Genomic DNA, 13,829 nt, shown 5'->3' with positions numbered 1-13,829 from the left:
GTCAAAGAGCCAGCCACTGAGTTCATGTCAGAAATAGTCCCCTTTCCCCTTACTAGGGCACCTACTTGGATACTGAGCTGCCATGGGCTACATTTGAGCAGGGGTTCTAGGTTATATCCATGCATGGTTCTTGGTGAGCATTTCTTTAAGTGTTTCTCTGCCTTTTGATATTCCTTAGTTGAGAATTCTCTGTTTAGCTCTGTATCTTTTTAATTGCATTATTTGGTTTGTTGGTGTTTAATTTCTTGAGTTCTTTATGTATTTTGGATATGGTCTGATGCAAGGTTGGTGAAGATTTTTTTTTCCCAGTCTGTAGCCTATAATTTTGTTCTATTGACAGTGTTCTTTGCCTTGCAGAAGCTTTTCAATTACATGAAGTCCCATTTATTAATTGTTGATCTTAGAGCCTAAGCTGTTGGTGTTCTGTTCAGGAAGTTGTCTCCTGTGCCAATGAGTTCAAGTCTCTTCCCCAGTTTCTCTTCTAATAGATCTAGTGTTTCTGGTTTTATGTTAAGGTCTTTGATCCACTTGGACTTGAATTTTGTGCAGAGTGATAAATATAGATCTATTTGCATTTTCTACATGTAGATTTCCAGTTAGACCAGCACTATTTGTTGAAGATGCTTTTTTTTTGTTTGTTTTTGTTTTTGTTTTTTGTTTTGTTTTAACCAATGTATGGTTTTGGCTTCTTTGTAAAAATTCAGATGTCCATATGTGCATGGGTTTATTTATGGGTTTTCAATTTGATTCCATTGATCAACTTGACTATTTTTATGCCAGTACCATGCAGTTTTTATTACTGTTGTTCTATAGTACAGCTTGAAATCAGGGATGGTAATACCTCCAGGATTGTTTTCGCTATCCTGGTTTTTGTTTGTTTGTTTGTTTTTGTTTCTTTGTTTGTTTGTTTGTTTTTCCATAGGAAGTTGAGAATTGTTCTTTCAAGGTCTGTAAAGAATTGTGTTGGAATTTTGATGGGAACTGCATTGTATCTGTAGATTGCTTTTGAAAAGATGGCCATTTTTACTGTGTTAATCCTACCAATCCATGAGCATGGAAGATCTTTCCATATTCTGATATTTTCTTTATTCAAAGACTTGAAGTTCTTGTTAAACAAGTCTTTCATTTGCATGATTAGAGCTACACCAGATGTTTTATATTCTTTGTGGTTATTGGGAAGGGTGCTGTTTCCCTAATTTCTTTCTCAGCCCATTTGTCACTTGTATATAGAAAAGCTACTGATTTTTTTTTTTTGAGTTTATTTTGTATCCACCCACTTGCTGAAGGTATTTATCCAGCTGTAGGAGTTCCCTGGTAGAATTTTTGTAGTCCCTTCTGTATACTATCACATCATCTGCAAATAGCAATACTTTGACTTCTTTCTTTCCAAATTATATCCCCATGATCTCTGTTAGTTTTCTTACTGCTCTGGCTAGAACTTCAAGTACTATAATGAATAGATATAGATAGCTTTTTAAAAATTTATTTATTTTTCTCTGATCCAGTGGTCATTGAATAGAGAGTTGTACAGTTTCCATGAGTTTGCAGGCTCTCTGTTGTTTGCTGTTGAGGTCTATGGTGTTCTGATAAAATACAAGGAGTTGTTTCAGTTTTCTTGTATGTGTTGTGGCTTGCTCTGTGACCAACTATGTGGTCAGTTCTGGAGAAAGTTCCATGATGTGCTGAGAAGAAGGTATATTCTTCTGTGTTTGGATGGAATGTTTTGTAGCTATCTTTTAGGTCCATTTGATTCATAAGGTCAGTTAGTTTTGTTATTTCTCTGTTTATTTTCTGTTTTAATGACCTGTCGATTGGTGAGAGAGGTGTGTTAAAGTCTCCTACTATTAATGTATGGGGCTCAATGTGGGATTTAAGCTTTAGTAATGTTTCTTTAACAAATGTGGTTGCTCTTGAATTTGGGACTTAGATGTTTAGAATTAAGATGTCATTTTTGTGGATTTTTTTATTTGATGAGTATGAGTTGTCCTTCCGCATATCTTTTGATTAATTTTGGTTGAAAGTCTATTTTACTAGATATTAAAATGGCTACTCCAGCTAGCTTCTTGCTTTTGTTTGCTTGGAAAATCATTTCTAGCCCTTTACTCTGAGGTAATGTCTATCTTGGTTGCTGAGTTGTGTTTTTGTATGCAGTAGAGTGATGAATACTGTTTTTGTATCCATTCTATTAGGCTGCGTCTTTTTATTGGGGAATTGAGTTAATTGATGTTGAGAGATATTAATGACCCATGACTACTAATTTCTGTTATTTTGAGGTTGTTGGTGTTAGTGTATGTGTGTTTGTGTGTACTTCCCTTCTTTTGTTTTTGCTGGTGTGGAACTATTTATTTCCTGTATTTTCTTGGATGTAGTTAACCTCCTTGGGTTGGAGTTTTCTTTCTGGTATTTTCTGTAGGGCTGAATTTGTGGATACATATTTTGATTTTATCTTGGAATGCCTTATTTTCTCCATCTATGGCGATTGAGAGTTTTTCTGGGTCCGGTAGTCTAGGTTGCATCTGTGGTCTCTTAGAGGTTACAAGACATCTGTCCAGGCCTTAGCTTTTAGAGACTCTTGAGAAGTTAGGTGTAGTTCTGATAGACCTGCCTTTGTAAATTACTTGGCTCTTATCCCTTTTGGCTTTTTAATATTTTTGTTTGTTTGTTTTGTAGATTTAGTGTTTTGATTATTATGTGGTGGGAGGATTTTCTTTTCTGTTCCAATCTAATTGGTGTTCTATATGCTTCTTGTATCTTTATAAGCATCTCTTTCTTTAGGTTGGGAAAATTTTATCCCATGATTTTGTAGAAAATATTTTCTGGTCTTTGGTGCTTGGACTCTTCACTTTCTTTTATTCCTATTATTTTTAGGTTAGATCTTTTCATAGTATCACGGATTTCATGGATGTTTTGTGTCAGAAATTTTTTAGATTAAACATTTCTTTGACTGATGTATTAATTTCTTCCATTGTATCTTCTACTCCCAAAATTCTCTTGTCCATCTCTTGTATTCTATTGATGATGCTTACTTCTGGGGTTTCTGTTCTCTTCCTTAGGTTTTCCATCTTCAGGAATCCCTCAGTTTCTGTTTTCTTAATTGCTTCTACTTCCATTTTCAGGTCTTGGAAAATTTTATTAATTTCCTTCACGTGTTCAATGGTGTTTTCTTGTATTTCTTTAAGGGATTTATTAATTTCCTTTTTAAAGGCCTCTATCCATTTGATGGTACAAAGGTGCCATATTGCCATGGCTCTTGTTGATTGTGTGCTTAAGCCTGGCCTTTAGCCATCTGGTTGCCCTGGCGTGTTTCCGGCGCAGCACCCCTGGTGAGGTGGCCAGACAACGGAGCTAGTTGTTCCTGGAGCCCTGCAAGTTTCCTTGGAAATGCAGGTAATATTACTGCATGAAGCTCACCCCTGCTGGCTGTGCCCCAGATGGACCTGGTGAAGAGAGGACTGGTTGGGTAGGGAGGTGATGTCTAACCTGGATACCCTGCAGGTATCTTTATCCCCACATTCACCTGTATTTATAATGGCAAGAACATTACCAAAAAAAAAAAAAAATAGACGAAATAGAATATACTACAGTAAGCCTTTAAAGTACCACAAAATCTGTGTGAAATGGAAATTTGGATATCCTTTCTTCCAAGAGCCTATTATACCTACTAAGAGTTTAAATTAGGAAACTTATTGAGTATTGAGTATGTTTTAATATACAGATAAAATGTACATAGAGCAGTAGTAGAAAAAAATGGCAAGTATACTTTAAGTCAACTTGCTAAATTATACTAAGTACAGAGAAAGCAGCGTTGAAATTATTACAAATATAAAAATATTAAGTATTCTTTTTCTTTTTATATCTCATACTCACTAGCTATTTGAGCCACATAACAGCCTTAGGTGGTATTTAGTGCCAGAATCAAGTTGATAATGGACTAGTGAAAATAATGCATGCTAATAAGACTTTTACAAAGAGATCTGGCCGAATTTAGGAGTAGAGCTTGGTTCAAAAGATGATAGTTTGGGAGCGGCAAGGTCTGGGCTCTTGCTATGGAGTTGTTAAAGTGCTCTTCAGCTGTCACAGCTGGAACTGTCCATCACTGAAGAATGTAAGGAATGTGTGACTGGGGAGGGCTTCTACTAAAAACAAGTTTTCTTTTTCTCAGGACCTTTAAGCAGTGGGACTGGCTGGGGAGAGAAGGAACCATAATTTTCCATCTTCTGGAAAGGACTTCACATCCTTCATACTTTTTCTCCATGAAAGGGAAGATCTGATACATGTCAAATCTTACTTGCTTCATTAAGCAATGCTTGTTTTGTCTTCAGATAGAGTCTTGCTATGTAGTGATGAGCCAGCTTGCCTCCATCTTAGGCTTGAAAGCCATCTTATAGTAAAGACAAACTAGCTCATTCCTGTTTATGATCAAAATTCTGTTTCTCAAGGACTGGGCTAAGTTCCACCTGCAACCTTAACTACAAATGGCTCTATATTGCCTGTTCCAGGAATGGCAATCGTGTCTTCATTTCAAAAAATTAATAACGTCTTGCAACCCTACCTTTGTTTCAAAGGGGTTGTTATGGCTACTTTGTCATGACCACCTGTTGTTATGACCACCTTGCAATCATGTCTTATTGCTATGACTAACTTGTTATACTTATGTTCTGCTCCTGTCACCCCACCTATTTTGTCCACCAAGTGTCCCATTTGAAAACCCTCAACTCCTGAGCTATAAAATCCTTGTCTTCTGCACATCCAATGCTGACCTCTTAAACCCCACATTAGGGACAGGCAGCCCTTGTACTTGAGTTAAAAAAAACAATTTGTTTTAATTAATTGTTTGCTTTAATTTATTTGTTCATGTCATTAGTCTCTCTCCTCACATCTTTGGAATTAATGAATGAATGGTATGCCAGGCTGGCCTTGAACTTGTGAAAATCCTCTTGACTTAGATTCTGAAGTGCTGGAACATATATAACCAATAATCTAATTTTAGTTTCCTTTTTTTTTCTTATATGCTTTTTATTCATAATCATAAACTTAACTCTGCAATCCAGCTAGACTTGGAGGGGAATGAGGAAAATATGGAACCCAAAGAACTTCAGCGAGAGCAGAGATCACAGGGTACTGCGAGCAAATGGGATGGGGGTGCTCTCCTGAGCTACAGAAGGAATGGTCTGGTGGGTAGGATGCCCACAGTCAAAAATTGTGATCTTCTTGCTGGTCTTGCCATTCCTGGACCCAAAATGCTTCATGGCTTCCACGATGTTCGTGCCTTCTTTCACCTTCCCGAAGACCACATGCTTGCCATCCAGACACTCAGTCTTGGCAGTGCAGATAAAAAACTGGGAACCGCTTGTGCTTGGCCCAGCGTTTGCCATGGACAAGATGCCAGGACCTGTATGCTTCAGGATGAAGTTCTCATCCTCAAATTTCTCCCTACACACGAACCTGCTGCCTGTGCCATTGTGATGTATGAAGTCACCACCCTGGCACATAAGTCCTGGAATAATTCTGTGAAAGGAGGACCACTTATATCCAAATCCTTTCTCTCCATTGCTCAGAGCACAAAAGTTTTCTGCTATCTTGGGAACTTTGCGAACAGCTCGAAGGAGACACCACCCAAGGACTTGCCATCGGTCACAAATGTTGAAGAGCACAGTGGGGCTGACCATGGCTGCAGCACAAGGGGGCAGGGGGCAGCGGTGTCTGCAAAGCCTAATTTTAGTTCCTTTTATTTCCAGGACCTAAGACATAAATAACCTGGTTTGCTGGAGGGTTCCCGTGGGATCCCTTTGACCAACAACCTGATTATATGTAACCCATTCTTGGTAATGAATCTTTATTTGGTGTTCTCTTAGAGTCTGTAGAACATCTATTCAGGCCCTTCTGGCTTTCAAAGTCTTCACTGAACAGTCAGGTATAATTCCAATAGATCTGCCTTTATATGCTATTGGCTCCCTTTTCCCTTGCAGCTTTTGATATGCTTTCTTTGTTCTGTATGTTTAGTGTTCTATTTACTGCGTGTTGAGGGGAATTTCTCTTCTGGTCTGTTCTGTTAGGTGTTCTGTGCTTCTTGTACTTTGATAAGCATCACCTTCTTTACATTGGGATTTTTTTTTTCTCCTTTTATGATTTTGCTGAAAATATTTTCTCTGCCTTTGGCCTGGTTTCTTTTCCTTCCTTTATTTCTATTATTTTTAGATTTGGTCCCTTAATAGTTTTCTAGTTTTACTGGATGTTTTGTACCTGGGTATTTTTAGATTTAACATTTTCTTTGCTTAAGGTATCCAGTTCTTCTCTCTTGCCTTCAATGTCTGAGATTCTCTCTTCCATCCTTTCGATTCTTTTGGTGAGGCTTGTCTCTGAGGTACATGCTCTAGTTTTTAAAATTTTTATTTCTAAATATCCCTCAGTTTGAGTTTTCTTTATTGATTCTGTTTCTACTCTTAGGTCTTGGCCTGTTTTCTTCATTTCCTTTCTCTGTGTTTCTGTTTTCATAGGTTTCTTTTAGGGATTGATTAATTTCCTCTTTAGGAACCTTTATCATTTTCATAAAGGCTATGTTAAGGTCCTTATCTTCTTCTTCAGCTGTGTTGAATTTCTCAGTGCCTACTGTAGTTGGATTGCTGGGCTCTAGTCAGGGCTCACTGTCGTGATTGCTATATTGATTGTGGATTTTAATCTGTGAACACGCATCTGGGTTTGGTAAAACTGTGATTCCAGGTGCTTAATACATGGCTTTGTCTTTGTTGGGTGGGTGTTTTGTTCCCTGGTTTCTGTTGCCCACTGCGGTTCTTCGGAAAGTGTGGTAGCTGTATGGCCTGGTAGGGAATACTTCTGAGATCCTGTTTGGCCACTGGGGGTTCCCTGTGAAATGTGTTTCTAGGTATTGGAAGCTGATCCTTAGGAAAGGGGACTGGCTGGGAATGGGGCTGAGGGGTCCACAGGAGGGAGGAGGAAAGCTGTGTTCCACCAGGATCTGCTGAGTCCCCGGGAATGGGGCAGAGAGGAATGAGAGGCCACAGCAGCTGGTTTGCGACAATGTCCGGGATGAGACTGCGGCACAGGGTTTGGAGGAGGGGAAGAAGGAAGACTGAAGCCCCGAAGCTCACCTGCCTGCTTAGCTGGCCTACTTGCTTCCGGCAGGCTTGGCGGGCAGGTTCCCAGGGAATGCCTGCTGGAGTTGGGGCCTGGGACAATGGAATGAGTGGGAGGAAGTGTGAAAAGCATCTACATAAGCCGCTAGTGACTGGGCAGAGAGGAAAGGGTGACCACAGCCGGTGGTCTCCTGCAGAGCTGGAGGTGAGGCTAGGGGTTTGGAGGAGAGGAGTGAGAGATGAGGATCTGCAGTTAGCCTACCTCTGAAATAGCCTAAGGTAGAAGAGGCCTATTATTAGATATTGCTTTATTGCTTTATTTAGTGATTTACCAAAAGCGCTGCTTGTACGGCCTATTGGCCTATTTTCCAATCACGGCTTTACTGGCTACCTGGAACAGAATGACCTGGAGAAACAGTTGAAACAAAGGGCCACTGCCCTGAACAACTGCCCTGTAGGCTTCTGTAAACTCGTTTGCCTGCCTGACACGCCTTGTGGTTTTAGAGCGTAAAATGAGAATACAAACTAGACCCAGCATCGAGGCCTTTCAGGGGAGGCATTCTGGCTTAGGTCGCCTGATGACATCACCTCTCTTCTACTCTCATTGGTGTTGGAATATTTATTCCGGAAACACCTGCTTTCCTGGCCTGTGTGCCCCGTTGGTTCCCTGGGAATACCTGTTGGAATGGGGGCTGGGATGATGGGAGGAGTAGGAGGGAAGAAGTTTGGAAAGGAAGGTTTTCTGTTATCCACTGGAGGTGGGCACAGAGGGTTGGGGGCCACAGCAATTGGTCTGCTGCTGACCTAGAGGTGAAGGTGAAGAGCTGTAGTTGGCCTCTCTGCTTGCCAACTCTCTATATTTTCTTTACAAATAGCCAACTAAATGTTATTTTGAAATCTTGGTCATTAACATAACCCCAGTTATTTATTAGATTAAACTGTGTTTGTATAGGGAAAATAATATTTCTTAGTTTATTATTTCGAGTCTGTTTTATTATTTTGTGCTGGGAATTGTACTTAAGTCTTCTGGGTCTATTGATATAACTGTAGATGGAAGTCAAGGTGAGGAATGAAAATAAACCAAAAGCTTCCAGGGAAATAAAAGCCAAAATTAGATCCCTAGTCCCCTAGCTTTAAATACATTTTTATTAATAAAATAATTTAATTAATTGTTCTGGAACAATATTCAGAGAAAGAGAATAAGTGACATCTCGCCAGGAATATTTGGCACACATGAATATATGTCTCTTTTTTGTATGCAGATGACCTGCACGAATGATTACCCTGGGAATTTTACCGAAAAATATTCTCTATACACAGAACTCAACTCTTCACATTTTATTAGTTTGTCTTTTTTTTACTCTATATTATATACTGTGTTCACAAAAGGCAAAAATACGCCTTAGAATGAAACACGCTACAAAGTACACACACAATAGAGACAAGAATTCAAAACGTTAAAATTTGCTGAACTAGGTTTTGTGCTGTACCTGAAATCTCTAAGAAAGAGATCACTGGGCTCTAAAAGATCTTCCAAGTCAGAATGTGCTTTCAAGATTTTAATTAAATTTTTTATGTTTATGTGTGTGCGTGTCTGCGTGAGAGTGTGAGAATGTGTGTGTAAGAGTGTGTGTATGTGTGAGTGTACAAGTGTGTGAGTGTGAGACAGTGTGTGTGTGTATATATATATGTGTATGTGTGAGAATGTGCTTTGTGTGTGTATGTATATATATGTGTATGTGTGAGAGTGTGCTCTGTGTGTGTGTGTGTGTGTGTGTGTGTGTGTTCCGTACGTTTGTGGTCAGAACACGACTTGTGGGAGTTTGTTTCTACCGCAGGAGTTCTGAGGATGCAGCTCAGATTGTCAGGCTTTTGGAAGCGCCTGTATCACTAAAACATCTCACTGGCCGCAGAGTAACCGGCCTTTAGTCCTTGGTGCATCAAAGTTTGGGTGGCACACGGTTAGCCATTTTGTCAAATCCCCTGGGACTGGACTTACAGACAATTTGAGCCACCATGTAAGTGTTGGGACTCGAACCCGGATCCTTTGAAAAAGCAGCCACGCGCTTTAAACAGGTGATCCATCTCTCCAGCCCCCTATTTTTAGAGTTTTAAGAAGCTTCCACGCTGATTTCCATAGTGGAGACACTAGTTTGCACTTTTACTAGTCGTGAGAAATGATTCTTCTTCCCTTCCATCCTCACTATCATTTGCTGTCATTTGTTGTCTTGATGATAGACTCTCAATGCAGTTTTAATTTGCCTTTTCTCTGGCTAAGGATGTTGGACCCTTTCTAAAATCTTGATTGGCTATTGGTAGTTTTTCGTTTGAAGATTGTTTGCTTAGCTTAGTGCAGTAGCGTCTTGTTAATCAGATGATTTGGTTTTTTGATATTTAATTTTTGTAATTTTTTTTATATATTCTAGATCTTGAACCCCTATGTGATTATTTATAGTTGCCAGAGATTCTTTACTATTCTTCAGCCTTTTTTTTTTTCATTTTAGATTTTTTTTTTTACTGTGCAGAAGCTTTTAAATTTTGTGTAACTTTACGTGTCCTCTATTGGGATTATTTCTTATGCTGTTAGAGTTTTCTTCAATGCTCCTTGCCTATGCCTGTATCTTGAAGTGTTCTGATAATTTTCCCCTGCAGTTTCAGAGTGTCAGGTCTGCATTAAAGACTTTGATCCATTTTGAATTTCCTGTTGTGTCAACTGAGAGATAAAGCTCTAGTTTCACTTTTAAACCTGTTTCCTGTCTCCCCAGCACCATTTCTTGAAAGGATGGTCTTTTTCTCACGGTCTCTATGTTTTTGACACCTTTGCTAGTGACATCATCAACTTATACTGCAGAGCCATAGGAACAAAAGCATCGATGGATGGCATTGCCACAAAAGCAGACATCTAGAGCAATGGCACATTACAGAGGGCTCAGAGGTTAATTCCGCAGGTCTGTAGGTCATCTGTGTACAACAGGTTTTGTCCTTCTCGATGCTTGTTATTTACCATCATCCTTAAGTCCTGGTGTTCTTCCCTAACGCCAGCGAGGGCCCTGCTCCTCCTCTCATGTTTTCATTCCAGCCACATCCTTCAAAAAGTTCCTGGGTTACTTTGAGACTTTTCTGAGTGTGACCTTCCCTGCTGAAAGGTTTTTCTCTTGTACTTTCTGATGGGTAGAACTTCTACTTTCAAGTCTCCACGTGGTTAGGGAGGTTGCCTGGTGTTCAAATTTTTTCAGGATCTTTATGAGATAAAACCCTATTCAGTTAGTTTCTTTTTGGCAGTTTGAATTGTGCATGATGATTCTCTGTAATTACCTTACTTGCTCCTTTACTTCTGTGTTCAGTATCTTCTTCAGAAGAAGTTAAGTTGTCCATAGGAATCTTCTTGTTAAAATATTTAAGGATTTAATAGCTATTATTTATATTGATAAATAAAATATTTTTCAGTGAAGAATCACATAAGTGATTAATTTGAGAAAAGAATTCTACCTAAGGGTAGAAAAGAAGATGTAATGGCATGAATGTGAATATGATCAAAGTATGTTATATGTATGTGTAAAAATGTCACGTGAGACCATTTATTTTAAGAACTTAATATATGCCAATAAAATGAAATTTTAATTTTTTCCACCTAAGAAAATCAGAACAACAACAACAACAAAAACTTAGGCATACAGAATTATAAAGTTAGCCAATCAGAAAAATCCACCAACCAAGGCTTCCATGGCAGAGAGGCTTTACACTCTTTGTCTAAATCTGTGCACAGCAGATTGTGTTGACTGAATAGAGATATAGTTAACAGTACAGCTGATCTACAAATGAGCATTGTCAGCACCCGCTCTCCCCCAATCAGTGGAAATGCATGGCTATAAAGCTGTACTCTTCTAGCAAGGAGAAAGAGATTAGTGGCTAAGATGACTCTCTCAGTCTGTATTACCTGTCTATGGAGCAGATGTTTCACCCTCCACTTTAATATTTAGATCAATTTCTGGTATTTCTAGTCCTCAGACCTCATCAGTGGGGTTCAGTGGGCAGTTCATGGGAAAGCCTAGGACTGCAAGTAATTGGTGAAAGAATGTTAATCAACTAAGTGCCAAGGCGATTTCTATCTCACTTTGGGTTTTCGCAATTTCTTTTTGTGTTGTTGCCCTCTGCTGAGTGTCATCATTAAATTGTTTAGGAGTGAGCTCAGTGCTTACAATTCATTTGGGCGATTACTTACTGGAATTGCTGATGAAGTTCGAACAGAGGATAAGAGTCTGACTAATTAACGAGTTCACAGCAGTTAGATTATAGTTCACCATTGCTGCCGTCAGTGTCTTACATTGCTGGAACTTGCAGAAGAAAATTTTAACTGGTGAATAGTATTGTCTGCGCTTATTTTCTCTTATACGGTGGAAGTCATCACTGATGTTCCCCCATGCTTCTAATCTCCTGTTACGTTTAATTTTTTTTATAGTTTTTCACTGTAGTACTTTGCCAAAATTTGTTGTTTTTGTAGTCCTATAATTTACTAAATTTTGTCTCTCTTGTTGCTTATTAGGACATTTCTATGGGGTGTTACCTGTTACATGATTTACCATTGTATATTATTTCTGTAGGGAATGGACCAGAAAAATAAATACTGAGAATTTTCTTCGACAGCTAATAAAACATGTTGCAAACATGATTTTATTTTCTCAGCATTTGTACACGACGCATTACTATGCTTTTTACTTTGGCACGAGGACATTGAGGTGCCACCATGTCTATAATGTAACAATGGACAAGTTTAAATCTTCCCGTGCTTGCTCCTGAGTTGTCTCTCTAGTTCTCTGTTAGCTACTCCGTGTACCCACGACATTCCCCGGAGTAAGTCAGGAGCTCCATGCATCTGAAATGAATGAGACATAATCCTTCCCGTTGTGTAGGTCCTAGTTCAGAGAGGAGACAGGCCCACATATATATTATCTGTACATTTGGGAATTGGAAGAATTCTCAGATTCACAGAATATAATGAAGATAGTTGCAATTCACAGATAAGCAAAGAAAAGGGAGAGAGGGATATTAATATGATGTAGCATTGGATATAATGCGCTCTGTTTATATTTGCTTGATCTACCCTCTGGCCCATCCACTTTCTCCTGTTCTCTTTCTCCTCCCCAAGGCTCCCTTTTCTACTTATTTGTCTTTTTGTTTGTTTGTTTTTTAATCCAGAGACTGCTTATGAGAGAAAATGTGTGGTAACTGTCTTTGCCTAACTGAATTTTGAAATATTGCAGGCCCCTCGAGCTGTTCTATAATGGCTTCCAGCTGACTTCTCTGGGCCTCCAGTTAGCAACCTTCCTTTAGAGGATGGTCCATAGTGGAATGAAGACCCTGAAGACTGGGGTTAGCTCAGTCAGGGTTAGTGCCAGGGTTCTGTTTTATTCTGTACTAGCAAGTCCTTGACTCTTCTTTTCCCCCTTATCTTTTGTGCAAGAGGAAGCGCATGTCAGGCCCCAGTTTCAAGCAGTGGGCATCACTTCTGCCCCCAGTGATTTTAGTGGAATGGTACAGTTAGAAAGCCCATAAACCAAAGTCATCAGGAGCTACAAAGTGAGCCAGAGGAGAGGGAGGAAATCATATAATGCATGGAGATTTACAGAAACACCAAGGAGAGATTCAGGATTCCAGAGCGATTTGAATTCATCATGTCAGCTGGCCAACCCTACCACGAGTGATTGCAAAAATGAGTTAGACTATGTGAAAGGAAATAAAAGGAGTGCTCTTGGTTAAGTGTGTGTGTGTGTGTGTGTATGCGCACACACATACACAGTGGTGCTTAACATCAACTTACAGCCATGATGAGGTCATGATCAAGAGCATCTTGAGGGTCTGTGTGCCTCTATCTGGTCATCTGTATATTTTGACCAGAAGCTTTGACAGTTAATTCTCATTAGTAGTCACAGTTGTCTCTTATAAAGTTACTATAAATACTGAGCTAATGGTTATCCGATCAGGGAAAATACAGAGCCTAGTTGTTCTGTGTTGTGGTCATGAAGTTTTCACCAACCAATCAATATATAATGTTATCTTATGTGTGTTTCTGTTTAAAAACTCCTTATTTAACATATAGTGTTGATTGTTTTACACCGAGGTCCTGGCTGTCAGCATCATAACTCAGGTTTCAGTTAAGGTTTATCCAGCACATCTATTTTCTCTGTTAGACACATCACAGCCTTCCTGTATTCAGGAATGAAAGATGTTACTTCTGCTCTTCACTCGAAGGACATTTCAAACAGCAAAGTCACCAAGCGAAAAATTATTAAATTTGAAAAAAAAAAGTGCCATTAAGTAGATCAAGGGGAACAAACAATTGTTGTAGCTCACAGAAGTAAGCTGAATGAGAAGGCAGAGTTTTGCCTGCCATCTAGCGCAATGTCAGTTGGGAACAGGTGTCTCCCTTCTCTACCCATGGGGAAAAGGCCACAAAAGAACATCAGTGCTGACTTGGAGATTACAGATAAATTTTAGCAAGTAGGAAAATTCATAAGTATCAAATCCATAAATGATGACAATTAACTGTACCATCATTCTAAGAGGAATCAATATGTCCTTAGGATTTGGCAGTCCGTGCAGAATTTTCAACTGTATTACCAGTGTTGCAAATAAAAGGAAAAAGTAAAACATGACCGTTAGGCACTTCTCTTTAAGGCAGTGTTAGAGACAAGAGGACTACTTTATAGACCCTCTTTGCAGCTTTGATTTCATAGC

At 39.2% G+C, this 13,829-nt stretch overlaps 1 pseudogene; it reads right to left on the bottom strand.

Moving 5' to 3' along the window:
- Positions 1–5,038: 5,038 nt before the first annotated feature.
- Positions 5,039–5,672, bottom strand: LOC110546535 (peptidyl-prolyl cis-trans isomerase A-like; annotated as a pseudogene).
- Between the last annotated feature and the right edge of the window lie 8,157 nt (positions 5,673–13,829).

The sequence above is a fragment of the Meriones unguiculatus genome, chromosome 20 (assembly GCF_030254825.1).
Source record: "Meriones unguiculatus strain TT.TT164.6M chromosome 20, Bangor_MerUng_6.1, whole genome shotgun sequence".
NCBI lineage: Eukaryota > Metazoa > Chordata > Mammalia > Rodentia > Muridae > Meriones > Meriones unguiculatus.
Note: the sequence above shows the minus strand (reverse complement) of the source record. Positions and strands in the feature narration are given on the sequence as shown.